The following is a 12,617-nucleotide window of genomic DNA, read 5'->3' as shown; positions in this document are numbered from 1 at the left end:
CTGTCCGCGGTTTAGAGCCACCGTAAAAAGGACAGACGGGTGCGATGGCACCTTTGGGATCCTCGCATCCAGACCGCCGGGCCTGACAGCAGGGAGGTGCTCGGCTTCCTCCCGGATAAACAGATGCAAATCAATAATTTCTCCGGTTGTGCTTTTATAAGACAGGCGTTCCCCTCAGAGGGGGCTGGATGGTAGGCCATGCATATGGAGAACAAATATGTAAATTCAATTTTCATAAACCACTTGGGAGTACGTGAAAGGAACAGCGCTCGGCGTACTTGAAAATGATGTGTAATCATAAGAGGTCATCACAGTGTATGAAAGCGTCCCATCTCACAACCGGGTTGGCCGGGTAGGCTGGCAGTGACGACAAGCTCCTATTATCCATCTCTGTCTCCATTTTCCTCTGCTAAACAACAACTTTGCTGCCAAATATGCAGTCGCAGGACATTATTTAGTGATCCCTGTTGATAAAGAGGCTATTAGTGCACCTACACTGTAGCCAAGGCTCGGGCGTTGGAGAGGCAAACACACAGCGCACCCTCCGTTGTGGAAGAGGACACTTCACGTTTGACAACTTCTGATTACCTCAGCGTGCACGCCGGTTGTATGGCGGCGAACTCCCCTGACAGCCAGCTGCAGAGTGTTGGTTATTTTTTGACGGGGCACAGAGGGATGTCTGATTTCACAGGTACTCGCCAAAGGGAGGGAGGAAATAGAGGGGAATTGCGGGGAAGAGAATGAAGAAAAGGCATGTCATGGGCTTCTCAGCCTCGACCGCCAACAAAAGAAAGCACGCGCAATCATTATTCATCTGTCTCCCTTTTCCTCTCACGGGCCGATTTTTTTCCCTCATACCTGCCAGAACGGGAGCAGCGCCGGCCACACAAGCGCCTCCCGACTGTGACTTGATAATGACGGAAAAGGCCGGGGATTCATATTTGGTTAGCCGATAGCCAGACAGGTTCCTCGCCGTAGTGAGGGAGGTGGCCGTGGTCTTGGTGAGAGACGGAAAGAGAGAATCGCCCTCCGGGGGGAAGCAAGAACTAATGAGTGAGCTAAAAAGGACAAGATGGAGTGATCCTCTATAAAAAGACCAGCAGTAATCTCTCCCTCTCCTCCCTCTCCTCTCCTCTCCCCTTAATGTCCTAAGAGATCTTGGCTCCTCCGTAAAGCCTGCTGCCTCCGCACATCAAACAGGGCTGATTAGAGCTGCACACCTTGCCGGTGCTGGAGCTTTGGACAGGGTGCAGACCAAGTTCAAGGGAGACTGAGTGTTAGAAAAACCAAAGAGGAAAAACTCTTCAAGTTAGTGGACATCTCTCTGGACTATACACATTTGAACAGCTTCCACTGAATCAGCATGCCCGACTTCAGTATCCACTTACCATATCTCTAACCCAATGCCTCGGAGCTCAAATAACAGCAGTGTCTTTCAAATTAGGGCCAGTGTGCTGCTTTGGATTCTTCTGTCATGTCAGATGATATCAGCGTAGCCCCCAGAGGTGCAAGCGGCGCTTGAATCTAATCGTCATCAACAGATCGTCCTGTTCATTCACATTAGCGCAAATGGTCACGGCGAGGAGGAGGATCGGGGGTGTTGGAGGGGAGGGGAAGTTGGCAGAAGATGATGGAGAGAGACCACTGAGCTGCTGTGTGAGTTCGCTGTCAAGGGTGTTGTTTTATTAAGACACCCAAACTGTCAGGGCAGGTATCAGGAGAGCAGCCGGCCACATGACAAGACACTTGTGCTAACATCCAGCTAACCCCTTCTCGGACAGAAATAGCTCCATCCAAATTCACCGGTGTCTCTGTCCAGACTGTGTAGGTGGGTTGTGACAGGTAATAAAAATGTGGGTTCGTGTGCGAGAGGCAACCAGACAAACTGATTAATAGATTATCAAAATGGTTTTGCTTTCAGTTTAATAGTTAACAACTAATTAATTCATCATTGCAGCTAGATAGATATAGCCTAAAAGTATTGCAACAGTATTTTAAGGTACGCTTTTTGCCATTGTTTTAAGCTAAGCTAACAAGATACTCACTGTAGCCATCTTCTCTTCAAACTTTTGAAGGGCAAGAAAAAAAGTTTCATTTCCCAAAATGTCAACCTCTTCCTTTGACCTCTTAACTTTGAAATTAACAGCAGCTGAACTATTGATTTTTACAGTTGTGTGAAAACCCCTCTTAGCACCGTTAGGTGTCTAAATATTCCCTCGTGAGATAGACAACATGGAGGGTTTAAACATGCACGGACGTATGCAGAAAATGAAGAAACTTGTGGTGTGATAATGCAGTTCCTGAGAGCGATGTAGGGCCACTGAAGGCATGAATATTGTATTGGGAGAGGTGGAGGGGGTGGACATGCACAGAGTCTCAGCAAAAAAACACATTTAAGCGGTGAATGCGCATTATGTGCACGCACATTTACCGCATGTATACACACCGGCTGACACGCACACTTGCTGATCAAGCATGACCACCACACACACACAGTTAAATATATCTCCTAAAGAAGAAGACAACACTGTGAATAATTAAGGTTACAGCTGCTTTAAGTTCAGAACATAAAAGGAAATAAATAAAGTGCGGTGTGCTGTGAGCTACACACACATGGCCTAAATAACACTACGCCTTAAAGAACACATAAAGGAATGTAGTTTGACGTTAAAGTCGACAATACACAAGCATTTTTGGCGTATCAACACATTCTTTTTCCACAATTTCATCTTTCAGTCCCAGTGTATAAGTGATGTTGAAATGACTAAGTGACATTTTCATGCAGCTGCACAAGTGTTCTCACATGAACTCTCCGGGCCTGTTGGGACAAAATGACCACAAACATGTCTGAGCAAATACATTTCCAGAACGTTGCTGTTGTCAAGACAACACCAATTTGCACGGAGGGTCAACAAATTTGTCATTATCAGCCGTGCACCACCATCGAGCAATGTGTGCCTTTTAAATAATTGGGTTGTTTAGAGGGCTTCGACGCTCTGCCCGGTATCCTTGAGCCGGGTTGCTTTGGTGCTGACCGTAGTTGCCCAAGTAACAGGACACAACAACAAAGACGTGCAAAGTCAACTATCTCTGGGCGGGATTCAAATTCAAGAACACTGCTGACATCGGCCAAAAGGATTTCGCTCCTTTTCCATTCAAATGACCTGTTTTGCATCATTTCAAGAAGTCCGGGCAGGATCGCGCTATGAAAACAAACGGCAGGGCTTTAAGATAACAGAACCAAAAACTTGGCAGGGCTAATGTCATCACAGGCCATTATGGTCAAACTAACTTGAATGGCTGATGCTATGGGCAACCGTGTTGGGTATGCAAAGCATTGTGGGAGGGTGCGGAGGTTCATACTCTCCAAACAAGGCTGAAAGGAGGTTTTGTAGTTGAACAGGTTTCCACATTTTCTTCAAATCAAAGATCTTGCATTAAAGGATAAGTTCACCCAAAAATGAATATTCAGTTATCATCTACTCACTCCATTGCTAATGGGAAGCTGGGTAAAGCTGCACAGTCCACAAAACATTTCTGGAGCTTCGCAGCAACTGAAGTAGATGAAGACTTGATACATGCAGCCTGTCCAGCATAATTCATGTCTCTGGAAGCTCAGAGATCCTAAATTGATTTGAAAGTCGATATTTACAACCTCGACTCGCGTTCCAGCCCGTGCACCCACATCAGACAGTGGTAGCTAAGGCTTTTAGCTAGGCAGCTACAGTAAAAACTACATAAAGGGGGCAAATGGGTTTTTAAGTCCCCATCTACTTCAGTTGTTTGGGAGAATGCTGCAATGTTGTTTTCCTGTGAAGTTCCAGAAATGTTTTGCCGACTCCTAAACTTTCCACGACATGGGGGTGAATAGATAAATGACCACATTTTCATTCATGGGTGGATTTAAATCCTAATTCCAAAAATCACAAGTCATCTGTAAACTCATGACAAAACATCGTGCTGTAAATTTTTGCCCTTCTAAGCCCTAAAAAATATCCTCGCAAAGACGATTAGACGTAATCCAAAGTGACCGCAAATTAGAAAAAAAAGAAGAAAAAGAAGGTGCATCAAATGAAGGTTGTAATTCCGCGTCGGGGGGCATTAGGATATTTATCATCAAAGCGATCCCCGGCTTTTAATTCATTTGACATCTTTCAGCACTAATACAGTATCTGATTTCTGAGAAGCACCAGTACACGGTCACACAGCGTGACATCTGGAGGAAAAGCAGCGGGTTGCCGGACAAGTTTGCTGAAGTGTGTTCCTACACAGAATAGAGACCATTATGTCTGTACCAGACGTACACTTCATATCTAAAAAGCACGAGCCAACACTGCGTTTAACTACCGCCTGCTGCTCTCAGTGTTATTCAAATGACAGCACAATTCTATTTTCACCTTGCGACTAATGTGACCGTTCCTCCTATGTCAGCAACATTTACCGTCCTCTCTTTTGTGCCGGATATGCTGGCGAAGTGGCACATTAATTCTAAAAATGGGATTATCCTGGAATGTGCGTGGAGTCGCTGGGATTGAGCTTGAATGCGGTTTCCAATTACTCTCCTCTGAAATCTCCCATCCCATCAACTCATATTGGATGGGAGAAGATGAGCCCCTGAGGCCTTATCAAAAAGGTGGTGTGACATATTCTTTCACACTGCAAGTTCTTATGGCTTAATCTCGTTGAATAGGACGGCGTGAAATAACATAAAAACATCAACAGGGCCTCGAAAAGCAATGTCAACAATGTGCGCACACACAAAAAAACATGCACTGCCGCAGGGAGGTTGTTAGGAAAAGAGAAAAGGAGGGGCGGCCACATTGAGTTGGATGAAGGGGAATCGGGTTAGATGGATGTAGCAGGGTATGTTTGTGTGTGTAGGTGTGTGTGTGAGTGTGAGTGAAAGAGAGGAGGAGGGACGACAGCAAACCTATCATCCACGGAGCCCACCAGTAAACTCTGGAGGGCAAACAATCTCCCTAATTGAATTCAATCCAGGCTCACCACAGGAGGCACGGAGGCTGGTGGCTCCATTAAGTATGGAGAGGGTTGGTGGAGGCAGCGGCGGCGGCGGTGGCGGCGGAGGGGAAGTGTGCGCGTATCGAAGGGATGAGGGAGGGGGGGGGGGGAGGGCTTTAGCTGGCATGACAAGTGAGCGAGGAAAGGGGACGGAGATAAGTAGGAGAAGCAGAGAGCAAACAAGGGGTTGCAGAAGACAACAATGACAAACAGACAGGGAGAGGAGAAGGAGAAGGAGCTCGGTGCGTGAAGGTTTTGGGTGGTTGAGGGGTGGAGGGGTGGGGGGGGGGTGTGCAAGGAGCAAGAGACTAGAGGCGAAGAGAAATGGAAGCCAGCTGCGCTTTTGCATGATTACAGCGAAAACATCATTTGCATCGGGGAATGAAATCCAAACACGCTCGGTAGATAGCGACCAAAAAAGCCCTCCTTGTCGCTGGCGGCAGAAATTAAAGGCTTGCCGGTGATGTCCCACAGATTTGCATATGAAGATGAGTACCTATCCTGAATCATTTTAATAAACATCCCAGAGAACAAGCCCAATTGGCCCACATGAATGCTCTTCATTATTGGTGTGTTGTTGTGGAGGGGGGCTGCTTGTGCACTTGATCAGGAATCTATTGCGCACTCATGACATGTAATGACAGCCCACTTTGTCCGGCGCCGTCAGAAATGGTGATGAAACTGTACAGTACCTGAGCGTGAGAAGGAGCGTGATTCTTGAGTTTTCTCCGCACAAATCCTGCGTATCACATTCCAGATAATAAAACCATGTCCAGCCCTGTGAGGAAACAGAGAGAGGAAGCAGGTTAGGAGATGGAACAGGATAGTCTTGCGTCAGTAGAACAGTTTTTCTTTCAACATGAGGCGACAGGGGACATAATTAAAAAGTCCAGCAACTTTAAATGTCTGCCAACATGACTCCAAGTCACCGTGAACTGGTCTGTGCACACCCAGGACACTTACTTTGAAAAAACCCACTGAAAATAATTACTTTTCAATGCCAGAAGTGTTAGTTTGTCAAAGTTGCATCACACACAAACTCTATATTTCGGTCACTTCTGGGTCGACCCTCATTAATTGGCATCTTCATAAATTTTTCAGCTGTTGTCCGGCTCCTGCACTGGCGAGAGAGCTGGATCGCCGCTGTATGAAGTGCTATTCAGGTCACATCAGCTTTTAATGGCTGATTTATTAGGCCCCAACAGCGGCTTGGTGATGGGCCGCAGGACAAAGAGCCTGTTTTAAACTGCATTAACACTCTGCAGTAAATATCCCATGCAACATTAGCATTTTGATGACTGCCTCCTCCAGTCACCTTTCGCGCCGTCTCGTTTTCCCCCCTCGCACACATTTTCGGCTCCCCCGCTCTGCCTCTTCGCCTTTGTATCAGTCCGTCTTTCGCATGTGCCGCTTTCTCCCTGCTAGCCTCCGCGCCAGTCTGCTCATTGCGTTTTTCGCTCATTAAGTCCAATACAAACCTTTGTCGGGCCGATACCAGCGCGCGCAGGTGAAGTGGTTACATTTAATTATGGCTGAATTAATGAGCGACAGGAACAGTTTCACAGAGGTAAATTCAAATTGTATTCAGCGAAATTGGAAAGCTTGTTTCTTTCTCCCCCTCAAGCACTGAAAAACATGTCCCCTTACTCCTTTTCATTATTGTGATGCAAACTCTCTTTACATGATTCCTAATTAAATCTCACCTGCAATCATACAAGTGATAAAAGCTTTTCTTAATTGAGATGTCTACAACAGGTTAAGGTCTTGAATATTTAACAAAATTAAAAAGGATTCATCAGTAGTACTGTGTTTACTATGCAAATTAGGTAGATATTGGAAAACACAAAATAAAAAAGACTTTTTTTTTGCTCCTAACCTATTTGGGATGTCTATTAATATCGTTTATAAACACTGACACATGCTTTTAAAAGCCACAAACCAAGCACAGACATAAAAAATGATTGCAAAAGACGGAAGAAAATAAAGTCAATTATATCGCCAAACTTTCAAATATCGTCCGGGCACAATGGCTGTCCGATCTTGGCTTCCAAACAAGTGCGGGGGATTTGAAGCGTCAAATCTGCTGTCCATTATGTTTGATCAAATTTGAGACTATGGCAGACAAGGCAGCTGCCATAGGTCAATGCAGCTGAACCACTGAAGCTAGTTTGGTCAACAGAGCATCTGCCAGTCATTTAACAGGCCTGGAAGTGTTTGGAAAGAAACAAAATCACACCATACCGCAATGATCCTACCCACAAACTGCTGCATGAGAGGAGCGACCGAGTTCACAGACAACTGAAAATAAAATGAAAAAAATACTTGAATTTTACATCTTTACTGCTTATAAAATCCACATTCACTGCTCCTCTCCCTGAACGGCCTCGCTGAGCAGAAACACTGTCAGAGCCCAATTCAAGCCTCCTCTCTTATAATCATCAGTGTTAAAGCACTGCCTGTAGTTGGGAACTGAAGCCTCCAAAGTGTCTTCAAAGGGTTCTGGACCAGAGAAATTTACACCAGGCAGTTCCAGGCACTCAGGGCTATCTTGTACCATTACTTCTAGGATGCTCATTCCAAAGATATGCAGTTCTATTGAAGTACTACGCATGGATGACCCAATGCGACACTGTGAGAGATAGCTGCTTATTAACGCCAGGTTGCTCATTAATGAGAGCATAGCTTTGGAGTTGCTCAGGACTGTGTTAGTTTTACACTCCGACACCAGGAAGCTGGCATTAGGGCTTAATTTGTTATGAGAAAACTATTTAACTGCAATCTTTTACTCAGCCACTTAGAAAAAAAGTGGAATTAGACATAAACGGACAAAAACTGACCAATTTGGCTCATATTTATAAAGATGAGAAAAGCTGAGTAATTTATTTTACAATATAATCATGACTTTCAACAATGTTGTTATATTTACAGTTGCAGTTGTGAAATAGTATGACAATAATGACAAAGTTCTGCTAAGTCACACCTGACAATGTTACTGATGTTGAACAAACAGAAGCTAATGCTACTGTTGACAGCTCTGCACTGCTCGGGCTGCGCAATTAATCGCAAAATAATCAAAATCGCAATATGACTGAGTGCAATATTCAAATTGCAAGAACTGCAATTATTTCATGAAGGTAAAATGTGTCACAAAACAGTGTTTTAATTACATTTTGTAGAGCTGCAGAGGTGCTCGGGCCTACAAAGCCTGTTCTACACATGTAATAAAGCAGGTTTGTTTGACAGAGATCATCATGATTTTACTAATTCTTCAATGACAATGAAAATTGCGATGTCAAAATAATCGCAATGTCAGTTTTTGACCATATCGTGCAGCCCTAGTAGATGCTTAAGCTAACATTAACCTAAGTGTACGTCAACGTTCACTTAGCCCAGCTTCACAGACTGATAGGAGGAACTGCTGCATGGGTGTTTCAATTCAGCACAAACAATGATGCTTACAAAGGGTTAGTAAGTAAAAGATTCCAACAACTCATTTTCAGCTGTACATTTCATGCCCATCTCGGCATACTGACATTTGAGGGTTTTGTATTAAAATTTCCAAGTAAAAGGTCATTTAAAGTCAAAGCCAAAAACGTTTGGTTTCACGTCATCTTATTAACTTTTCAGTAACTTCTAAATATCACAGAGAGCAGAGTTGTGTTAAGCCAGCCAGGATCACCTGATATCTGTAAGGTGAATGATTCCCTCATTCCAGATAATTCCCCAAACCGAGAGGAGGCACTGCATTGAAGAGACTTTGTGGCATTAACACACACACACACAAAATGCTTCTTGGAAGGGCGTCTTAGGCCCTTTTCTTCCTCACATTATCTACTGTACTCCTGTTTTTCAGTTCCCATGGCGAGAGGAGTGTTTTTCTAAATTACAAAGTGATGAGACACAGGCCGACTGTGCTGCTTTCACTGCCATGAACTTCAACCGTAATTTGATTTCACACCCCCAAAGTGATTCATTGTGGTACAGTGTGCTGGACACCACTGTTCACTGAGTCTGGTCACAAGTGCAATGGACCGTATTGCTGGCCGCAGTAATGTTGGGTGGAACGTTGCCGTTTCTGCCAAGAAAGATGCAGAGTTTAATCCTTTGAAATGTTCTCTTCAACAAAAGCACCGAAACGGGTTGAAAAAGGAGAGCCATCGTGGGTTTACAACAGGCTGCTGTCGAGTAACAATCCGAACGATGATCAGCATTTCCCTCAAAGCGTGACGAACTGTTTTGAATTAATCAAAAGACGCTGGAGCTGGCCACTGTGGACTTCCATTCATGTACATATCTAAATAAGTACATAAAGCAGCTGAATGCAAGCACACTGTGTTTAATCAGTACAAGCACTGAAACAAAAGCATACAAAATAATCAGTGTTTTGGGGTTTTTTCTATATACAACTACTTACAGGGGGAAAAAAGGAAAACCAGCATCAGGGTAATAAAACTCCACTTAAGAGTGACAATGAGAAAGAGATTGGATTAAACACTTAATGTAGCTGCTTTTCACATCACATGGAGGGTAACACGAGGTAACAAACAAGACTAAAACCACAATGAGCAACATCAATTTTTAATTTTTCTCGGGGGGGTGGGGGGGATTGGCCGCACCCACCGTCTGCCACTCTACAGCCTGTGATGGCTTTGCAGCTGTTGGCTACCACGCCCTCAGGCTTCATGCTGTTTCAAGGTAGACAACTAATCATGATGACTAGTACATGGACATGAGTTTGACCAACTGAAGAGAAAACAAGGCAGGATTGACTCCATATTGTTCCACATTCTAGTTTAAAAAGGCATCCTCGAAATATATTAGCGGCTCTAGCACCAGCTTCTCACTGTGTGTCAAAAAAATAAGAGAAAATCAGGAGACAAAGGAACATATGAGAAAGCTGTGGACGCATGCAGCCACTGTATGACTGATCCAAGTCGACAGCCTGTGGTGTGTCTCTATAAAAGCATTTACTGAGGCACGGCACCGTGGCCTGCCGAAAGCTCATCAAAGAGTGGCTTATTTTATCAGCCAAGTGGAAAATGTGCTGAGAAAGAGAGGGAGAGGCAATAGTGAGGAAGTCAGCGAGAGTAACTAAGCTATTGTGCCCATCGCTGACCCAAACACCCGCGTTACAGTAGTCACGGCTGCTCACAACAAAAGCCCTAATCGGCGGAGCAGGGCTTTAAATTAAATGACCCAGTCGTCGTGACACTGTAACTGACAAGCCGGCCTGTGCACACTGAGGCCAAAGGCAAAGGAGATATGGCTAATGGACAGAAAATGTATTGAAATGGTGGCATCCTTTACAAGTAGAGTCAGCCTTGAGTAACCTACATGCTCCTGTGTGTGCAATATGCACTGTCTGTACTTATTCGACGACTCGCAGCTATTTCATAGATTATACAGACTTTCAAATGAGCTGCTCTCAGAGACAGAAATAACCAGGCTTCATAAAGATTTAGCTTGCACCCTCAGGTAAACGCACTTCTAGTATAACATACCATGACTTTCACCAAATGTAACTATTACACCTCTCACACATGGAGGAAGAGTCTGTATATACCGAGGGTATCTGCTAATCCAAAAAAGGTAAAGGCATAGGAGAACAATCCATCGCTGCATTAAAGTTTGAAATACAAACAAAGCTGCCTGTTTATGAGATGTGACTTGTACGAATTATGCTGTGCTGCTACAATCAGTTGAGTAATCATAGCCAGCCAGGGATTGCTCATTCAGAAGGGAGGAAAGGCCTACCAGCTGGAGTCAATGGGCAGCATTTATAATGCATGGGCAGCATCCTCACCCCCAAGGGTCACATTAAATTCAAGCAAGCTGATAACAATTGACTGAGGTTTCTGGCAACTGCAGGAAGATGATGTATACTCACATGCCTGCTTTCTCATTGTTTAGCCTCTCTGTAATTCTCTGCCTCGTCGCTTTCTCAGCATCCACTCGTCTCGTGGACACTTTCTCTCACATTTCTTCTCCCTTCATCTATCATTATGTTTTTTTTCCTCTGTCCCTACTTCTATCTCACACTCTGTGCTGGCATACCAATGAGAAGAGGTGATGGGGGATGTACAACACCAAACTACAGTCCTTCCCCCCGAAGACTTCCTTTTACACGGGCCTTAATTGGCCTTAATTGGAAAGGGATGAACCGTGGGATATGAGTCTGTAGGTTACTATGCACTGTATGCCTGAGCGTGTTCTCGACTGTGTCCATTTGTGTGTGTCTGTGCGAAAACGCACAAACGACAGAAGTGACGAGCACGCACAGCCTCCAGAATAATGCATTCAGCCAAAGTGGTACACAGCACCTCCGTTTTGAATTTTTATTCCTGGATGTGTGCAAGCTCATGGGCTTGAATATTTATGTAAATATCATGTTTTTGTAGTCCTCGAGCGCTAGATTGCTTCTTAAGCCCAGACGAGATTCATGTTATCACATGATGTCACCACCAATCCCAGCTCAGAGATGATTCTTAAAAGGCTTTGATGTCTACGGCGCCCGATGCTAAATGCATGAAATGTATCGTCAAAAATAAGCTGTCAAAATCCCATACATTCGCATTGACGTTTTCCCCCCCCATCTAAGAGAGCTGTTTACCTTAGCATGGGAATATCATTATGATAATCACGCATGTCATACATACATATTCTCCCCACGATGACCAACCTTGCAGCAGAACATAAAAGTCAATAGAGGGGAAAATTGTGTGGGTGACACTTGTGGGACTTGACACCAGAGGTCCTTCAGCACTGTGCACGTTGTGTGCATGTACAATCAGCCATTTAGCATTTTTCTGTGATGGTAATGCCACATGGAGAGGCACATTTGCTCTATGGCGGGTTACCGGCCACTCAAAGGGGGACAAGGAGGATGTACTTGAGATGAGTGCTGCAAGACATCAAAAATGAGGATTACCTTCAATGGGTCATGAGTTATATAGTGCTCTCAAAATGTGTCATGCCACTAAAAATAATGTCTTTTTGAAACCAGGGCTGCAACTAATTTATTTGCATTTTTAATTAATCTGTCCATCATTTTTCAGATAAATCAAGCAGTTGTTTAGTCCATTAAATGAAAGATAAAAAAGGAGACTGTAAGCTTATTTTGGCTGAAAAACTGTTAAAACGTCAAAGGGATTTGGTTTAAAGCGATAAAAAAAGAGAGAAGAAGAAGCTATTACATCTCACATTGGCGAAGCAGCAACCTAGATAAGGTAATTTAGGGATGTAACTAACAATTATTTTAAGATCAATTAATGTGCCGGTTATTTTTCGCAGATAGTGGCTTGATCGTTTTAGCTATAAAATGCAATGAAATAGTGAAAAACATACATAGTAATTTCGCCCAAAATGACATCTTAACATGTCTTAATTGTCCAACCAAAGGTCCAAAACCATCACCATGTTCACTTTATTACCATAGAAGACTATGCAAGATGTTTGGCATTTTGTTCTTAAAAAGACTTCAACAAATATTGTTTTCGGTCATTGAACTTATCGATTAATTAGCGAATCATTTCAGCTCTAAAAGGATTAATCAATTATAAATATTACTGATTTTCTTTCAGTGGTTGCAGCACTAATGT

The 12,617-nt window shown here is 43.9% G+C and overlaps 1 protein-coding gene across 15 annotated transcripts in view; it reads right to left on the bottom strand.

The window, feature by feature from the left end:
* LOC311252061 (adhesion G protein-coupled receptor L3) overlaps nucleotides 1–12,617 on the bottom strand; it is a 221,860-nt gene that overhangs the window by 176,559 nt on the left and 32,684 nt on the right. For all 15 annotated transcript variants that reach the window (XM_084344861.1, XM_084344863.1, XM_084344862.1 and 12 more), the window contains one exon: nucleotides 5,712–5,797. The gene's annotated coding sequence lies outside the window, so the exon portion shown is untranslated. The remainder of the gene's footprint in view (nucleotides 1–5,711; nucleotides 5,798–12,617) is intronic.

The sequence above is a fragment of the Pagrus pagrus genome (assembly GCF_965226575.1).
Source record: "Pagrus pagrus genome assembly, chromosome: 22".
NCBI classification, from domain to species: Eukaryota; Metazoa; Chordata; class Actinopteri; order Spariformes; family Sparidae; genus Pagrus; species Pagrus pagrus.
Note: the sequence above shows the minus strand (reverse complement) of the source record. Positions and strands in the feature narration are given on the sequence as shown.